The sequence below is a fragment of the Mya arenaria genome, chromosome 15, assembly GCF_026914265.1.
Source record: "Mya arenaria isolate MELC-2E11 chromosome 15, ASM2691426v1".
Taxonomy (NCBI): domain Eukaryota; kingdom Metazoa; phylum Mollusca; class Bivalvia; order Myida; family Myidae; genus Mya; species Mya arenaria.
The window spans coordinates 56596957-56612829 of NC_069136.1; the positions used below are offsets into that span (position 1 = coordinate 56596957).

At 35.3% G+C, this 15873-nt stretch overlaps 1 protein-coding gene across 6 annotated transcripts in view; it reads left to right on the forward strand.

Annotated features, from left to right (window-relative positions):
• Window positions 1-6318: 6318 nt before the first annotated feature.
• Window positions 6319-15873, forward strand: part of LOC128219874 (uncharacterized) — a 30628-nt gene continuing 21073 nt past the window's right edge. For 5 of the 6 annotated variants that reach the window (XR_008258680.1, XR_008258682.1, XR_008258681.1 and 2 more), the window contains exons 1-3: window positions 6319-6454; window positions 13784-13947; window positions 14215-14347. The gene's annotated coding sequence lies outside the window, so the exon portion shown is untranslated. The remainder of the gene's footprint in view (window positions 6455-13783; window positions 13948-14214; window positions 14348-15873) is intronic. The other variant, XM_052928010.1, reaches the window with a different exon arrangement.

Here is a 15873-nt window from a genome sequence, read left to right on the forward strand (position 1 = left end):
TGTTGTTTTCATTCTCTTAACTTTCAATTTAAATACTGTCACACTTGTGCTTAAAGAACCATATAAACGTTGTACACAATAACATAGTGATAAGCAAGATGTTACATCTTCTTACAATTCATGTGTTGAAAATTTAAGAGCCATGCACATTGTAAAAATTCATTTGAAGGACCAAAACATAATTTTTTTATTTTTTTTATTTAGTTTTGAGATTTGATATTTGATAATAATATAAACATCCTTTGAAGCATGTCTGAGTGTTCAAGGAGTAAAGCAAATTTTACAAAAGTAAATGTCTTAGATTTTGGCTCAAAAAGCATTTTATTCATTTCGGAAAAGTCTCTACAAAATGATTATTTTTTTGTGTCAAAATATTCGAGACTACCCATTCATCAAAGTCATGTGGCGTTGTGGTGAATGTATCTATTTTAAAAAAGATAATGGCATTTTTGTTATCAAGAAGTGAATTTAATTCACTAATTTTCAATATTTCCAAAATCTGATAAATCTCGTAATATATGGTTAACTTTTTATACCCCCCAAAACAAAGTTTGGGGGGGGTATACTGGAATCGGGTTGTCCATCTGTCTGTCTGTCCGTCTGTCCGTCCGTTTTTTTTTTGTCCGGGATTCATCTTTGTCGTTATTGAACAAATCTTTTTCAAACTTTCAGATATTAATGGCCATGATGTAAACTTGCGCCTCTGTGAAATTGGTACGGGTCACATGACCCTGACCAGAGTTATCTCCCCTTGATGTGTTAAAGTAGGCAAAATAAGCCCTGTCCGGGATTCATCTTTGTTATTATTCAACAAATCTTTATCAAACTTTCAGAAATTAATGGCCATGTTGTAAACTTTCGCCTCTGTGAATTTGGTACAGGTCACATGACCCTTACTGGAGTTATCTCCCCTTGATGTGTTAAAGTAGGCAAAATAAGCCCTGTCCGGGATTCATCTTTGTTATTATTCAACAAATCTTTATCAAACTTTCAGAAATTAATGGCCATGTTGTAAACTTTCGCCTCTGTGAATTTGGTACAGGTCACATGACCCTGACTGGAGTTATCTCCCCTTGTAGGCAAAATTAGCTTTGTCCGGCCTAACTCCAGGGCAAACAACCTAGACATGGAGGGGTGGGGGGTATTCGTTAGCCTATGGCTTACAGTTCTAGTTAAATCAATACATGCTGCTTAGGATGTTTATTTTACTATTAAAAAAATTAAGTGCCTTAAACCTTAATAAAACGTTTGAAACATTTTAATGTTTTCAAAATTCCATGAAGAGCCTTTCAAAAACATAGCCAGTTTGGTTTTGCCATTACCTCCCACCATCAACAAATACATAGCCAGTTTGGTTTTGCCATTACCTCCCACCATCAACAAATACATAGCCTGTTTGGTTTTGCCATCCCCTACCACCATCAACAAATACATAGCCTGTTTGGTTTTGCCATCCCCTACCACCATCAACAAATACATAGCCTGTTTGGTTTTGCCATCCCCTCCCACCATCAACAAATACATAGCCTGTTTGGTTTTGCCATCCCCTACCACCATCAACAAATACATAGCCAGTTTGGTTTTGCCATCCCCTCCCACCATCAACAAATACATAGCCTGTTTGGTTTTGCCATTACCTCCCACCATCAACAAATACATAGCCTGTTTGGTTTTGCCATTACCTCCCACCATCAACAAATACATAGCCTGTTTGGTTTTGCCATTACCTCCCACCATCAACAAATACATAGCCTGTTTGGTTTTGCCATCCCCTCCCACCATCAACAAATACATAGCCTGTTTGGTTTTGCCATTACCTCCCACCATCAACAAATACATAGCCAGTTTGGTTTTGCCATTACCTCCCACCATCAACAAATACATAGCCTGTTTGGTTTTGCCATTACCTCCCACCATCAACAAATACATAGCCTGTTTGGTTTTGCCATTACCTCCCACCATCAACAAATACATAGCCTGTTTGGTTTTGCCATTACCTCCCACCATCAACAAATACATAGCCAGTTTGGTTTTGCCATCCCCTCCCACCATCAACAAATACATAGCCTGTTTGTTTTTGCCATTACCTCCCACCATCAACAAATACATAGCCTGTTTGGTTTTGCCATCCCCTCCCACCATCAACAAATACATAGCCTGTTTGGTTTTGCCATTACCTCCCACCATCAACAAATACATAGCCTGTTTGGTTTTGCCATCCCCTCCCACCATCAACAAATACATAGCCTGTTTGGTTTTGCCATTACCTCCCACCATCAACAAATACATAGCCTGTTTGGTTTTGCCATCCCCTCCCACCATCAACAAATACATAGCCTGTTTGGTTTTGCCATCCCCTCCCACTGTCAAAGGCCCTTAAAGGCAATAGCTGTTGTGATGATGAAAATTGACCTAATCATACAATTGAACATCTTGTGTTTTAAAGGACATAGAATTGTAAAATAAGTTATGCTACTTGTTAAATATACTTTATATTTAATGTTTTTAAGGGCTTAATCAGAGATATATGTTTTAGGCTATCATTTAGGTAAATCATATCGGCATGCATATATAATTACACAAAGGACTGCATACTCCACATTTCACCCTATGGTTAAAATCACGTGACGTCGAAAGTTGTTTTTAGCTCACCTGAGCACAAAGTGCTTAAGGTGAGCTATTTTGATCGGTCTATGTCCAGTGTCTATCGTCCGTCGTGCGGCGTCAACAATTGGTTATAATCATAATCTTCTCCTAAACCCCTTGGACAATTTTAATGAAACTTCATAGGAATGATCCTTGGTTGGTGCTTTTTTAAAATTGTTCAAAGAAGTTAATACCATGCAGAACTCTGGTTGCCATGGCATCCTAAAGGAATAACGTCAACAATTGGTTATAATCATCATCTTCTCCTAAACCCCTTGGACAATTTTAATGAAACTTCATAGGAATGATCCTTGGTTGGTGCTTTTTCAAAATTGTTCAAAGAAATGAATTCCATGATGAACTCGGATTGCCATGGCAACCTAAAGGAAAAGCGTCAACAATTGGTTATAATCATCATCTTCTCCTAAACCCCTTTGACAATTTTAATGAAACTTCATAGGAATAATCCTTGGTTGGTGCTTTTTCAAAATTGTTCAAAGAAATGAATTCCATGTAGAATTCTGGTTGGCAACCTAAAGGAAAAAATACAAAACTTTTTTTGGCAAATAATATTAGGCCTAGTGCTTAAATATTTGGTGTGTAACATTGTCGATTTGTTATCTACCATGTTTATTCAAATTATGCCCCGGGAGAAAAATTGGCCTCACCTAGTTGGTAACAAGTTCATTTTAAGTACATTTTGTTCAAATTTGATAGTTATTTAAAGTAAGTTATGTAAAGTTTACTCTTGAAACAAGGGCAGCAAGTATTGCTATATGGTCTCCCTTTTTGTTGGAGATTCCACTACTTTCTATTTTTAGTAACAAGGGAATAAATTTTATTAGGTCTTCTACATAGTCACTTCTAAGGTAATGATTGTTCTTTTTTAGGTTCATGGATTAAAATAATTATTATATACTTTATTTTTTAGAAGAAATTTCATTTTTACTTGATGATAAATTTAATAATCAGACTTTTCCTTTGAACTTCATGTAGATTATTGTAAACTTCATGTATATAATTCTAAGCTACAAATTTATCTTCTGTTTGTATAGTGAATAAGGCTTATATAGAACAATTTGATTATTAATATATGAAGGATGGTGATGTTGTCCTAGATGAAAGAAGCAATATTCATAATAGAATTGAATGTGTTCAGCTGTTTGATTTTTTAACCAGGTTTCGCATAGTTACTCAGTTTCAACCATTTTTCTATTTTTAGTAACAGTGACCTTGACCCTATGGACCCCAAACGCAATCCCATTAATCCCTAGGGTAAAGGTCAAGGTCTCTGTTACTAACAATAGAAAAACTGTTGAAACTGAATAACTAGTTAGGGATGACATATCTTGACTAAACTTGGTCTATAGGGAGAGTTTCTGGAGACCTTTCATGGGATTGCATTTGGGGCTTCTAACAATGATTCGAAACAGCACTGGAATTAGAGCCCTCTTATAAATGATTATTCAAAAAAGTGAAAAAAATGCTCTTATCGTAAAGCGTAGTAATGGTTACAGTTTTAATTATTTCAATCTTGGATTTGCATAAATCTGCTCAACTCTAACATTATCTGCCAGTTGCTATTTGGTGTTTTTATTTCACAAAATTGAATAGAACGGGTCATTTTCAGTTGATTAAAAAAAGAAATCGTTCCCCACTTAGTGAGCTCCTTTGATACTCAATATTTCAAGGAAATTTGCATTTTGTGCAAAAAAAACCCATGAAATCGCACGAATAGGTTTCCTGATATTACAGGATTCGGATGACACACTTTCCGACAGTTAAACGCCTACGAAAATGCTTACACTGTCACTATAAATTTGTTATTTCATATTTTCCACACTACTTGGGATATTATTACCACATATCAAATTGCAATTTATATAACCTATATTTTTCTTATCTTAAATCTCTTATCAAATCAAACCGCTAAAACATAAGATTAATGATAATATATTTTGAAATCCGAGTTATTGACCTAAATACGCAGGTATTGAGTTGTGAAACTCATTTCATATCCATATCTATTAGTGGTTTAACTACTTCGTTGAATAGAAACCAAATTAACAACATTGACAGTTTTACTAACGAACGAATTCCATAATAGGTCTAAGTGACACACGGCTGGAAGTCCGAGCGGGAACAAACCACCCACGCCGAGAAAGGCTAGGCTGACCCGTTGTATTAAGTGTCTACAAAATGTAATAACATTTTGCTAAAGCTATAGTGTCCTATGGTCTACCCGTGCTGTAATAGACTGTTTAGCAAAGTGGTATTACCCAGCAACTACGGTCTTCATGTCAATGATCCTATTGCTAAAGCCATTGCAAAATCCGCAATACATATCCGGAAGCTCCTGGCAACGCAAAGCAATAATGCAACCACCAAGACGCCAAGTACAAGGGGCTCCCGGCCTAGATGCAGCAGACTTGTTCAGACTTTGTCATTCCAGTATCGGGATTATAGGCGTTATTTATCCATCCCAAATTAATGGATTTTAGTTTATAAATCCCAATTTAATATTTATAGCCAACTTATGGATTCCCCTACCATGTGATAAAAGTGAAAGAGGTGCTCGACGAAGGTAAAGGTCTCGACAAGCCTAAAAGCCCAAATTCAACTAAATGAATTATATACATAATAAATGTATGCATTTTCAAACTGTAATGGAAGACAGCTCGGTCAATTCTCGGTTTGCGAAATACTCCCCGCCTTCACAACTGACCAGGAATAAAATGCATGTGGAATCTTGGAAAGCGGCACACGTTAGATTCAAACTAATATGATATACTACCAACGATGCCGTCTACCCGTAACCAAATAACACTGTTTCATATTCTAGCAACAGTGCAAACCGATAGTCATTTCCGGTGTTCATGGCCACTTATTTAGACATGGTTGAAAAAATCTATGCACATTCTCAACATGTAATGAAAGTACAATTTTTTCAAAGCCTAAAACGACGTAAACAGATCCGGTCCAAGCCAATGCGTCCTAAACAAAAGTTATTTTCACGAAGTTGGGCGGGGTTGAACAGTCTGCCATATCCTCTTTATGGCAGAAGTCGAGTGTTCCCCTGGAACCGCAATGCCCATGCGTTTCCAGTAAAGATTCATCACAACGAAACATAGGTAATTTTTTATGTGTTGATGGCACAGAACATCATCCAAAATATTACTCCTTACAGCGGTTGCATGTGTAAAAGCGGGAGTTAATTCCTGATTTTATGAGGCGACCCTCCAGATAGATCCCGATGGCAATAAAGTATCTATTGCTCCTCGACTGTTTTATGCCATACTCAATCATGAAAAACGCCCCCTGAGGAGACACCAATCCGTAAAAGCGTGCATGTGGACCAGACTCGAACAACCGATGCGATGCAGTACGGTAAAATACAAAAACCAAAAGCAGCAACGCGGGAAAAATATATCTGAGCAAAGTTTAGTAAACCTAAGTACTAAAATACCTTATATAACAGGTATATACTAAAGCGGGCAACAGGGAAAACATTCTATAAGTGGGTGGGCTGGGTGGTCTTTTTTATCCACGAAGCGCGAATTTTGCAAGAAATATAAATATTCCCTGTTCCCGTAGACCGGTTTAATATCGTTCAAAAATATAACTTTAACTATTGTGAAATATCGTGAACCAGTCCGACTTTAACGATAACACCCGTGTATTCCGATTGCTACCATTTAGTCAATCTCGCGAAAATAATAAAATTCATTTCTAATCAAAACAAATTAAAATATTATATAAATTAAACATTTTTAGTGTGCTAATTACACAACTCCGGATACACCAATAGGTAAGAATGTTTGATAAAATGTTTAAATAGCTTTAAAATGAGCTCTTTATCATTCCTGTTCTCTCAATCAGGAAGTTAAATGAATACCGGAAATACTGAGTCAACCTCAAGACAAAATAATTAAATATAATATTTGAGAACAGTTTTAGCACTGGTGAAAATGTTATTAACTAAGACTTACCTTTTCAACGAAAGTGGAATTTTATCCAAATACCAATGCTCAGAGAAGTGTGCCAGTATATTCCATATTTAAGAATGTTTTAATGAATATAGGTCAGTCACCTTACAATAACAACAGATCATGAAATAATGACGTATTGACTTTAACATACATAAAAAATGAATGAGTATAACAATTGCATTAAACAACAGTAGGATATCATACGACATGAAGATTATTTACATGAAATATTCAATATATTTATAAAATGTTGATTAAACAAACTACAAACAGGACAGTGTACATGTAATTATTTTATCTCTTCCCTTTATATGTTAAATTACAAACGTATGTTCCTATAACAACAAACTCCACTTCAGCAACCTGTGGTTGTTGCTTTTCAATTTGTGTAAGAAACCTTGGGGATTGTGATCAAAGAAGACAACAATGGGTGAATGTGATATCAAATAAACTTATAAATGTTGAATAGCAAGAACAAGAACATCTTTTACTATTGAGTACATTCTGTGATGTTTTATTAACCTTTTTGAAAAGTAACAAACTAGATGTCCACCTCCATCTTGTCCTTTACTATCAATACCACACCTACACCAATGCCATTTTGCACATTCGGTATGTCCCATATTGTTTTGACACAAGATTACATGGAGATCTTTCATTATCCAACTCATATTTTAATTCGTCTCTAAGGTATTGCTGTTTTAAGGGTTATTTGTTTGGATGTTGTTTAACTGGTTTAATGTCAACCTCAACGACATCATGATATCAAAGTTCAGTTCTTGATCAAGTTATCTAATCCGTCCCTTTGTGATCGTTCATAGTGATTACATTTCTGGTCTACATTGTGCAGAATGTCTTGATTTTTCAAGCTTAGTTCGGTCAGAATCAGACTCAACAATAGTATCACAATTGTATTTTGATTCAATCATAAATGTTTCCGATATTGCCGACATTTTACTTCTGATATGGTTAAGTTAATGGGCTATCTCTGTCTTCGTATATAAACTCGTGGACATGACATACTTAATTTTGCTTACGTATTTCTTGAGTGTTTACAACACAATCAAGATCATCTTCCTTTTAACAGTGAAATGACCAAAATATTTAGGCTGTAAAGGTTTACCAGGTGTAGGCAGAAGAGCAAAGACTGTATCTCTAGGTTTAAGGATGCTAATTGCTCTGTTACATTTTGAGACAGTGCAAACTCGCATACTCAGAGACTTACTAAAACAAATATACTGAATATTCATGGTCTGACAGGAACTTCTCTTTCAGAAGTTTTAAAGTTCCACAGTATGGCCAAAAACGAACTCAAAAGGGATGAAACCAAGCGACTCTTCTACAGATTCTTTTACTGCAAATACTTGAAAGTTGAAGCACTCATTTCAGTCTTTCTCAGTGTCATAACAGTATGACCGTATCATAGATTCATAGGTTTCAATGTACATGTATTGTGAAACCTTTACTTTCTGGAGGATAGGCTAAAAACCTATTTTGTTTGATCCCGAACTCGTTTATGACCTGTTTGAAAATGCCAGACATAAAGTTTGACCCTTAATCAGACAGATCTGGTTTTGGAAGACCAACAAATAGGATAAAACTCAGTAGAACCTAAACAATGGTATTGGTTTCAATATTCCTTAAAGAAAAAAAAACATAGGGAAAGCGTTTTGAGTAACGCATGGTTTTCAAAAGGTATTCAGACCTAACTGACTTTTAGGTAAATGATGAACACAGCTATAATGTTCACAGTAAGAGACTCACCAAATGAAGGAATAGATAAACTTTTTGCACTCCCTAAAATATGTCCATTCTGGCATGATTTAAAGTGCCATAAAACATCTGCTTTGTGGCCATGCTCATATAAATGATGAAGTATCTTATGGCAACTGTTGTTAGCACCTAGATGAACTGACATGGGTGTTTCATGGGCCTTACTAAATTTTTCCAATGTGGTGGCGTACAGTCCAATAATCTTCAGCAGGGACATAAGGTTGTCGCCATTTTCCCATCAGAATCCATTTCTCATTATTGTAAGAAACTGGAAGTTTCATCTTCGCCTAAAGTCTTTTCAAACGAAGTGGTAATCTCAGGACCATTTCGTTTTCCTGATTAAGCTGTGGCATTAACATTGTGTCCTAACGTTAATTATTTAAAGTTGGTTGAGAACATTCAGATGTGACAAGAAAAAATGGTTCGTTTACATTAGTATCCAAACACTCACCTCTAAACGTGTCAGCTAAGTCAACATCTTAGTAATTGTTGTTCTCTCTGACTTGCTAAGTCATACTTCAATTGGCCTGCCCAACAAATGACCAAAAGTAGCTTTGGAATGTTCATGTTAGGAAGTTGGTTTTTATTTATTTTAGATGATACCGTGTTGGTCAAGGAATAGTTAGATGAGCAGCTTCTTTCATAATTTCTACTTGATTTTAATTCAAGAATGATTTGATATCCGAATGCTTATCTGAATGGAAGTTCATATGTTTTGACAATTTTCTAAGTCATACACCATCTGTCAAATAACTGTTCCTTAGCTCTTGTGGATACTACATGGGTCTGGTCATTTCCTTCCTACAATTTTCAAACATTTTGAGCTATTTAACTGTTCCATAATGAGAGCTTTGTCCCAAACCCAGCTTCGTGTAAATTTGACCATTTTTGCTCATCTAAACAAACCCCAAGATCAATGTCCATTGAGGCCATTTTAGAATGTCTGCATCCTTTTCGAAGTGCATGAACTAACTGTCATCTTGTTTTTCATTGAAATGGTGGAACAATCCTTATGTGTATGTTACATCAAAGTATGAAACTATTTTTGTTTCACACCGATTGGCTCGCTGTTTCAATTTGTAACTCGCTGAATTTTAACTTAAGCTGCCGTGATTCCCCTTTTTTCTCACTGCTTCTAGCTAGGTTGAGCAAATCCGTCTTTCTAGCCAAATTACACTCCACCAGGAAAGGCTTAGTTACACATGTATGAATGATGAATGGAATGGCTAGTTTCCACCAAAATATGGGTATCAAATGTAATTATATTAAACTAAAATGAAACAATTCAAAATTTAATCTGCAATCCCGGACGAGCCGCTCCCTCAAATCTGTTACGACTTCCTAACACAACCACAACATTTATTTACTCACAGTCCATCAAAATATTGAATGAGAAATGCGAAAATGAAAATACTTTTAAAACCACAAAATATCTTCACTGATCCAGGATGTTTTTTTAAATTACATAAAGTATTTAATACACTATATGAGTACTATTTAAATCAAACAACATTTTCAGAATAATTCCCACAAAAGGTTGATATGTAATCCTTACCGAATGGGTTAATTAAACTAAGATTTCATAAACGTTCTAGCACTAGGGAACTTCTTGAACGATATGTAACCATTCAAAGATACTTCAATTTTACCACAAGACCAGTGGTGAAAAAAGTTTACCCTTATGTCCAAATAAGAATGTCCCAGAACACCACCTTATCCTTAATATTTCTCTCTCAATTTCTATAATTCGATGAATTTTGTTCGCTCTAAAACGTTTAAACATGAAATAAACAGAAACTTCTAGAATACTCCAACAATGCCTGATTAATATATTATAAACATATTAAAGGGGAAAATCATTACTGAACGAATATATGTCTCCTTACAATGAAACAAGACAATTAAACAATGAAGATCTGAATCTAAGATACATATACATGTAGATAACGTGAACATAAAACACTAGTCAATAAAAAGCCAAATAACAAAATTAAAACATAAAGCGACAAATAAACACTATCATGCTAAAGCATTGATCTCTTATCATAATCATACAAGTTAAAGCAACATTTTATTAATGTAACCATGTGTTTAACAATATCATATGTTGAACACCCAGGTTGCCTTATTTAAACTCAATTTAAGACTGGTATAGCTGGTACTAATATAAAGTTCGTACTTCAAGGTTATAGTGGTATATTCATACGACTGATATTGTGGTTAAATTACTTGTGAAGTTGGCTGAGGTTAACGGAGGTATTTTTGTCCTTTACTTTTAAAGGTGGTTCGTTTAATATCGTTTTTCAACAAAATTGAACAGACAATGTCTGCGTATTGAAATCGATCATATTACTCCAGAACACTACATGTAAAACACCTTCAGAATGATTTTATAGAGTCTGCATAATTATTTGTATCCACTAAAATAAATGATATAGATACGAGAAATGCAGAAATAATTTATTAAACCATCGAAGCAAATCATTGTGTGAAGCCAATGACCTCTATAATGGCTGAAATAGTTTTGTAACCAATTGAATGAAGTCTATCAAATTATTTGACGTTTAAGTTTCATATTGATCGACGTTTTATTTGTTGAAAGGCTGAATCGTCATCATGGATGGCACAGAAGAATAAGGAAGTTTTCTCAATGAATGTAACAATCAATACATATTTGACCAACATGAACTGTGATCAATTTAATTGAATACGTTATATGTTAATATTATATGATATATAAAAGCTATAATATTTGGTAATTATGAACCGTACAGAATAGTTCTTGCTTATGGAACGTACAGATATAAGCATAACTTACGTATAAAATATTTGTGTAACCATATAACTTAAACACACTACTAATTATGCATTTACAAGATGAAATCCATCTATTTATTTCGATTTACGGTTTTATCTAAATGAGTATGTGCGTAAATATATATTTTGTGAAAATTATATCTTATGGTTGTACAAATGTTGATACATGGGGAGGAATTATTGCCAATTAGGGGGTTTTCCGAATCTTTGATGTCAAACTGGGAAGGTGTTTTGTATAAGGACATTTCCTGTATTTCTGCTCTGAAAATTGACCGTGGTAGGGCTCATTGACAGTTCCCGTCTGTTTCGGGTGTACAAAGACCAACCATCAGGGCACTAAAATGTATATGACATTTCAGTCAGTTTTTCAACTACATAGGCTGGTTTACAACATTTATTAGATTGTTGAATCATTGTCTTTTCTCCAAAATGTTAAAGGCTCTAATTGTCTATCATAATATTGCCCCCCCCCCCCCCCCCCCTGTTTGCTATCTTGATTACTCCGCCTCACTAAATTTACCTAAGATTTCCTTAGGTATTGGGAAGAAAGAGCGCACTTGTCTGCCCATTTTAACCGAACAGCGGAATTACCTGACTTAAGAGGGATGGTCTGGTATTCTAAAATACCAATAAAAGGATCATGCCTGGTGTCCTTAGCCTTTGTAAGAATTTTGTTACAAATTGACACATATATCTCAGCTAGTCCATTTGACTGACTGTGACAGGGACTGATTGTCTGATTGGATCCCATTCTTTTGCAAAATCGACGAATTCCTACATAACAAGTACCACCATCTGATAATACCTTCTCACTAATTCCCTCACTAAATCCCCATCTGACCATTATGTCGGTCATTCTGTTAATGACCGTGGTCCTTCTCACATTGGTTAATTCTTTGACCCTAAGATACCTACTATAGTATTCCAGTATCAGCAGATTGTTCCTGTTTTCCCAGGTAAATAAATCAGTGCCAATAATTTGCCATGGATAATCAGGAACCTCAATCGGAATTTATGGCTTCTTTGGGCTTGAGTTTCTGTGCTTTAAACATGTGTTACATTTTAACACGAGACTGGTCAAACATAACATCTCGGGGTTTTCTGGGACGTTTCTCAACTCCCATGTGACGTGCGTGAGACTGCATTGATTTGGAGATTATTATTTTATTTACCTTCATTACTTAACCATCGATTGTAGTTTACTCATCGCGGACACACCTTTCTAGAGGTTGGCCATCCTTGAAGTATAGTCCGTTTCAACAATACTTAAGTCTCATCTTGACTGGTTTTGTCCTTCATTTCAATCAAGTTTTCTGACAGATACATGTAAATGCGACATAACCATATGCACGTGCATGTCTATGCCTTTTTACAATTAAGTTAACGTTTCATTTAAAACGTTCCTGCTCAGTGTGTCTGCAACTGGTACTTGTTTAGATAGGTACTGTTTGTCAAGATCATATTTCTGTAGCTGAAGTAGCATACGCTGGAATAGTGCAGGAGCTGTGTTGAAAAATAAAAACTAATGGCAAATGATCAGTTTGCACGTTGACCTTGCGACGATAAACACAATGGTGGAACCGCTTGCAGCCGAAAAAACAGCAAACATTTCCTTCTCAATTTATGCATAATTGACCTCAGTTTGTGTTGGTAATTATGATGCAAATGCAAGTGGCTTCCCGTCTTGCATTATGTTTGCTCCGAGGCCAAAATTGGATGCATCAACTTGCAATGTTAATTGCTTGCCTTTGTCATAATACGACAAAACCATGCCCGGTCCTGTGAAGATTTGTTTCATTCTGTCACATGCATCTCTTTGTGGAGTTTCCAAACATAATTCAACATCTTTTGACAGTAGTTGTATCAAAGGGGCTGTTACATAGCAGTGTTTGGAGCTAACATTTTCAGATAGTTTACCATACCTAATATGGTTTCAAGTTCTGATTTATGTTTTGGTGGCTTCATTTTCTATATAACCTCTATCTTTGAGGGTGCTCTCACTGGTCTGAGGAATAGTGACGTTTCTCGAACGAACAACGTTAACGGGTTTTCTTTGCTATGGTTCCTGCATTTCCCGCAGTTGCGCTTGTGAATATTCAAAACTTTGATATATTTGAATAGCCTTGTTCAAAGTATTTTTTTTTCATTTGTTTTTGTTATAAGACACCAAACACAATCATATCCATGATCATGTCTTCATTGTCTTTGAAATTGCAATCTTTCATCATTACCTTCAAATTGGTCAAAAATTCTTCAAAAGACAATTATTCATTGCAGTGTAATGTTACAGCTATTGCACCCACTAATAATATACGAGTCACGAATATACATGCTTATTTCGGGTTACCAAATGGCCCATTTCCCCCTCCTTTTTGCAATTATCTTTCGCACCGTAAAAACGCTAAAAAGGCAGCAGACCTTTTTATATAAACCCTTTTAAACACAAATGAGCACTTCTTTAACTGTATATTTTATAACATAATTCGTTAATTTGAAAGAAACTGCAAAATAGCTCGATATGATGAAAAAATCAAAGTGATATTCTGTATGTATTTCAGACTTGTCTTACTGAAAGGGGCTTATAAAATTGTCTTTACTTACCTTCCGGTGTAGCACACTTTTCACATTGCTGGCATAAGTAACAACGGGAGGACTGCTCAATTCACTCATCGACCATCGATACACGATTACACCAATCAACTAAGATCTGTCAGACTACAAGGTATGATGTTGTATTCAACTTTGGTCACCGAATGTATCTTACTCGATGGCGAGATTTATTTATAAGATCAAAAGCACTTTTATGTAAGAAATATTAGTTTAATATAAATGCTCTTACAATGGTAGGAAGTATTTTGGATATTTAACGTATTAAATGGAATTTTCAAAATCATTTATACAATGAATATACAGCCATCCTAAGTATAGTTATTGAGAATAAGTAAACAAATATCTACGATATGTAAAACTATTTTCTTGATTGTTTCAGGTTATAGAAAACTTACCTGTTTGAACGTTGGAAATGGTTACCCATTGTCGAGCTAGACCATACCCGTTTATGTCATTGAAGTCTGTTCTTATGCAGATCTACGCAAAATGGTTCTTTAAAGAAAATAAAAAATGTAAGTATTTTCTACGAGCATATTAAGTGTGATTGAAGAAGATCACGGGCATCTGACAGTTTTGGTCCTTTAGTGAGGGCCGTTTGTTCATCGTCCATTTTCAGTTTGTTTCCCTTGAAACATCCACATTTTTAAATTTATGTTATTTAAACTTGGACATAATGTATATAACCTTACACATCTTACAGCAGGTCAAGAGTTTTTGTCATTAACTTATATAGAAATGTCATATTTAACATTGTTTACATTTTCATCTATTCACCAATAGTAATCATGTTTAAACATATTATGTATGACCATAGGATCTCGGCCAATTTCGATTATGGGCTAAATATGACGAGTAGGTCAAGAGTGATTGTCCTTGATTAATAAAAATATATCTTATTTAATATTGTTACCACTCTATCTACTTTATTTCTTCACCAATCTGATCACAATAGAGATCACAATTTAGGATTTAGGCCACTTGGCCAAATCTTACAAAAATACATGTTTACACAATAGAGGTCATACTTGTAGACCAACGTTTCTAAACAATGGTCAGAATAATTGTTGAACAATGCTTTCTAAAAATGGCCAGAATGATTTCCTTGATGAAATCTCAGACTATTTCGAATACGGGTCAGGTCAAAACTTAGAAAAACCTTGTTTTCACAATTGAGGCCATACACAAATACACACAAATACCAAATGTTTCTAACGTTGGTCAGAATAATTGCCTCGGGCAAGTTCGAATATGGGTCATGTCGGGCCAAAACTATATTACTATGCCAAATATTAGAAAGACCCTGTTGTAAGCATGATTACCTTGATTAAACCGCTGACACTTGCGAATGTAAGTCATCTCGGGCTTAAAAGGTGGGCCACTTAGTTAATTCTTTGTTTTTCACCTTAGAGTGCACAATTTTAGACCAATGCGTCTTATCAATTGTCAGAATGGTTGTCTTGATGAAATTTTGGACAATTTTGAATATGAGTCATCTCGGGTCGAAATAAGGTCACAAGGTCAAATAATAGAAAAAGATTGTTAACACAAAAGAGGCCACAGTTTAGTCTTATTCTGATAAACATTGGCCAGACTGATTATTCTAATGCAGTATACATCAAATTCGGATATTGGTCATGTCAGGTCAAAAAGGTCGATTGGCCAAATCAAAGAAATATTTTGAGATGGTGTACTTTTCATCCGACCTGCATAAAATTTGCTAAAAACATGTCTTCATGAAATATAGGTCAAGTTTGAAAATAGGTCATGTTGGGTGTGTTCTAGATTGACGGGTCAACTCATAGAATAACATTGTGAACTCAATTGAAGGTATCTAGTCAATACAGTCATTTTCATCCAAGCATCAACATGATTGTCTTTATCAAATCTAGGTCAAATATAAATATTGGTTTTGTCTAGTGAAAAGGTACGACACTGATGCCATTGACAGAGTTCCATATACCAAGTGGGCGATTCAGGGGCCTATGGCCCCAATTGTTCTATATGGCTTTTTGCGATATTCACTATTCAACGGCTCTAC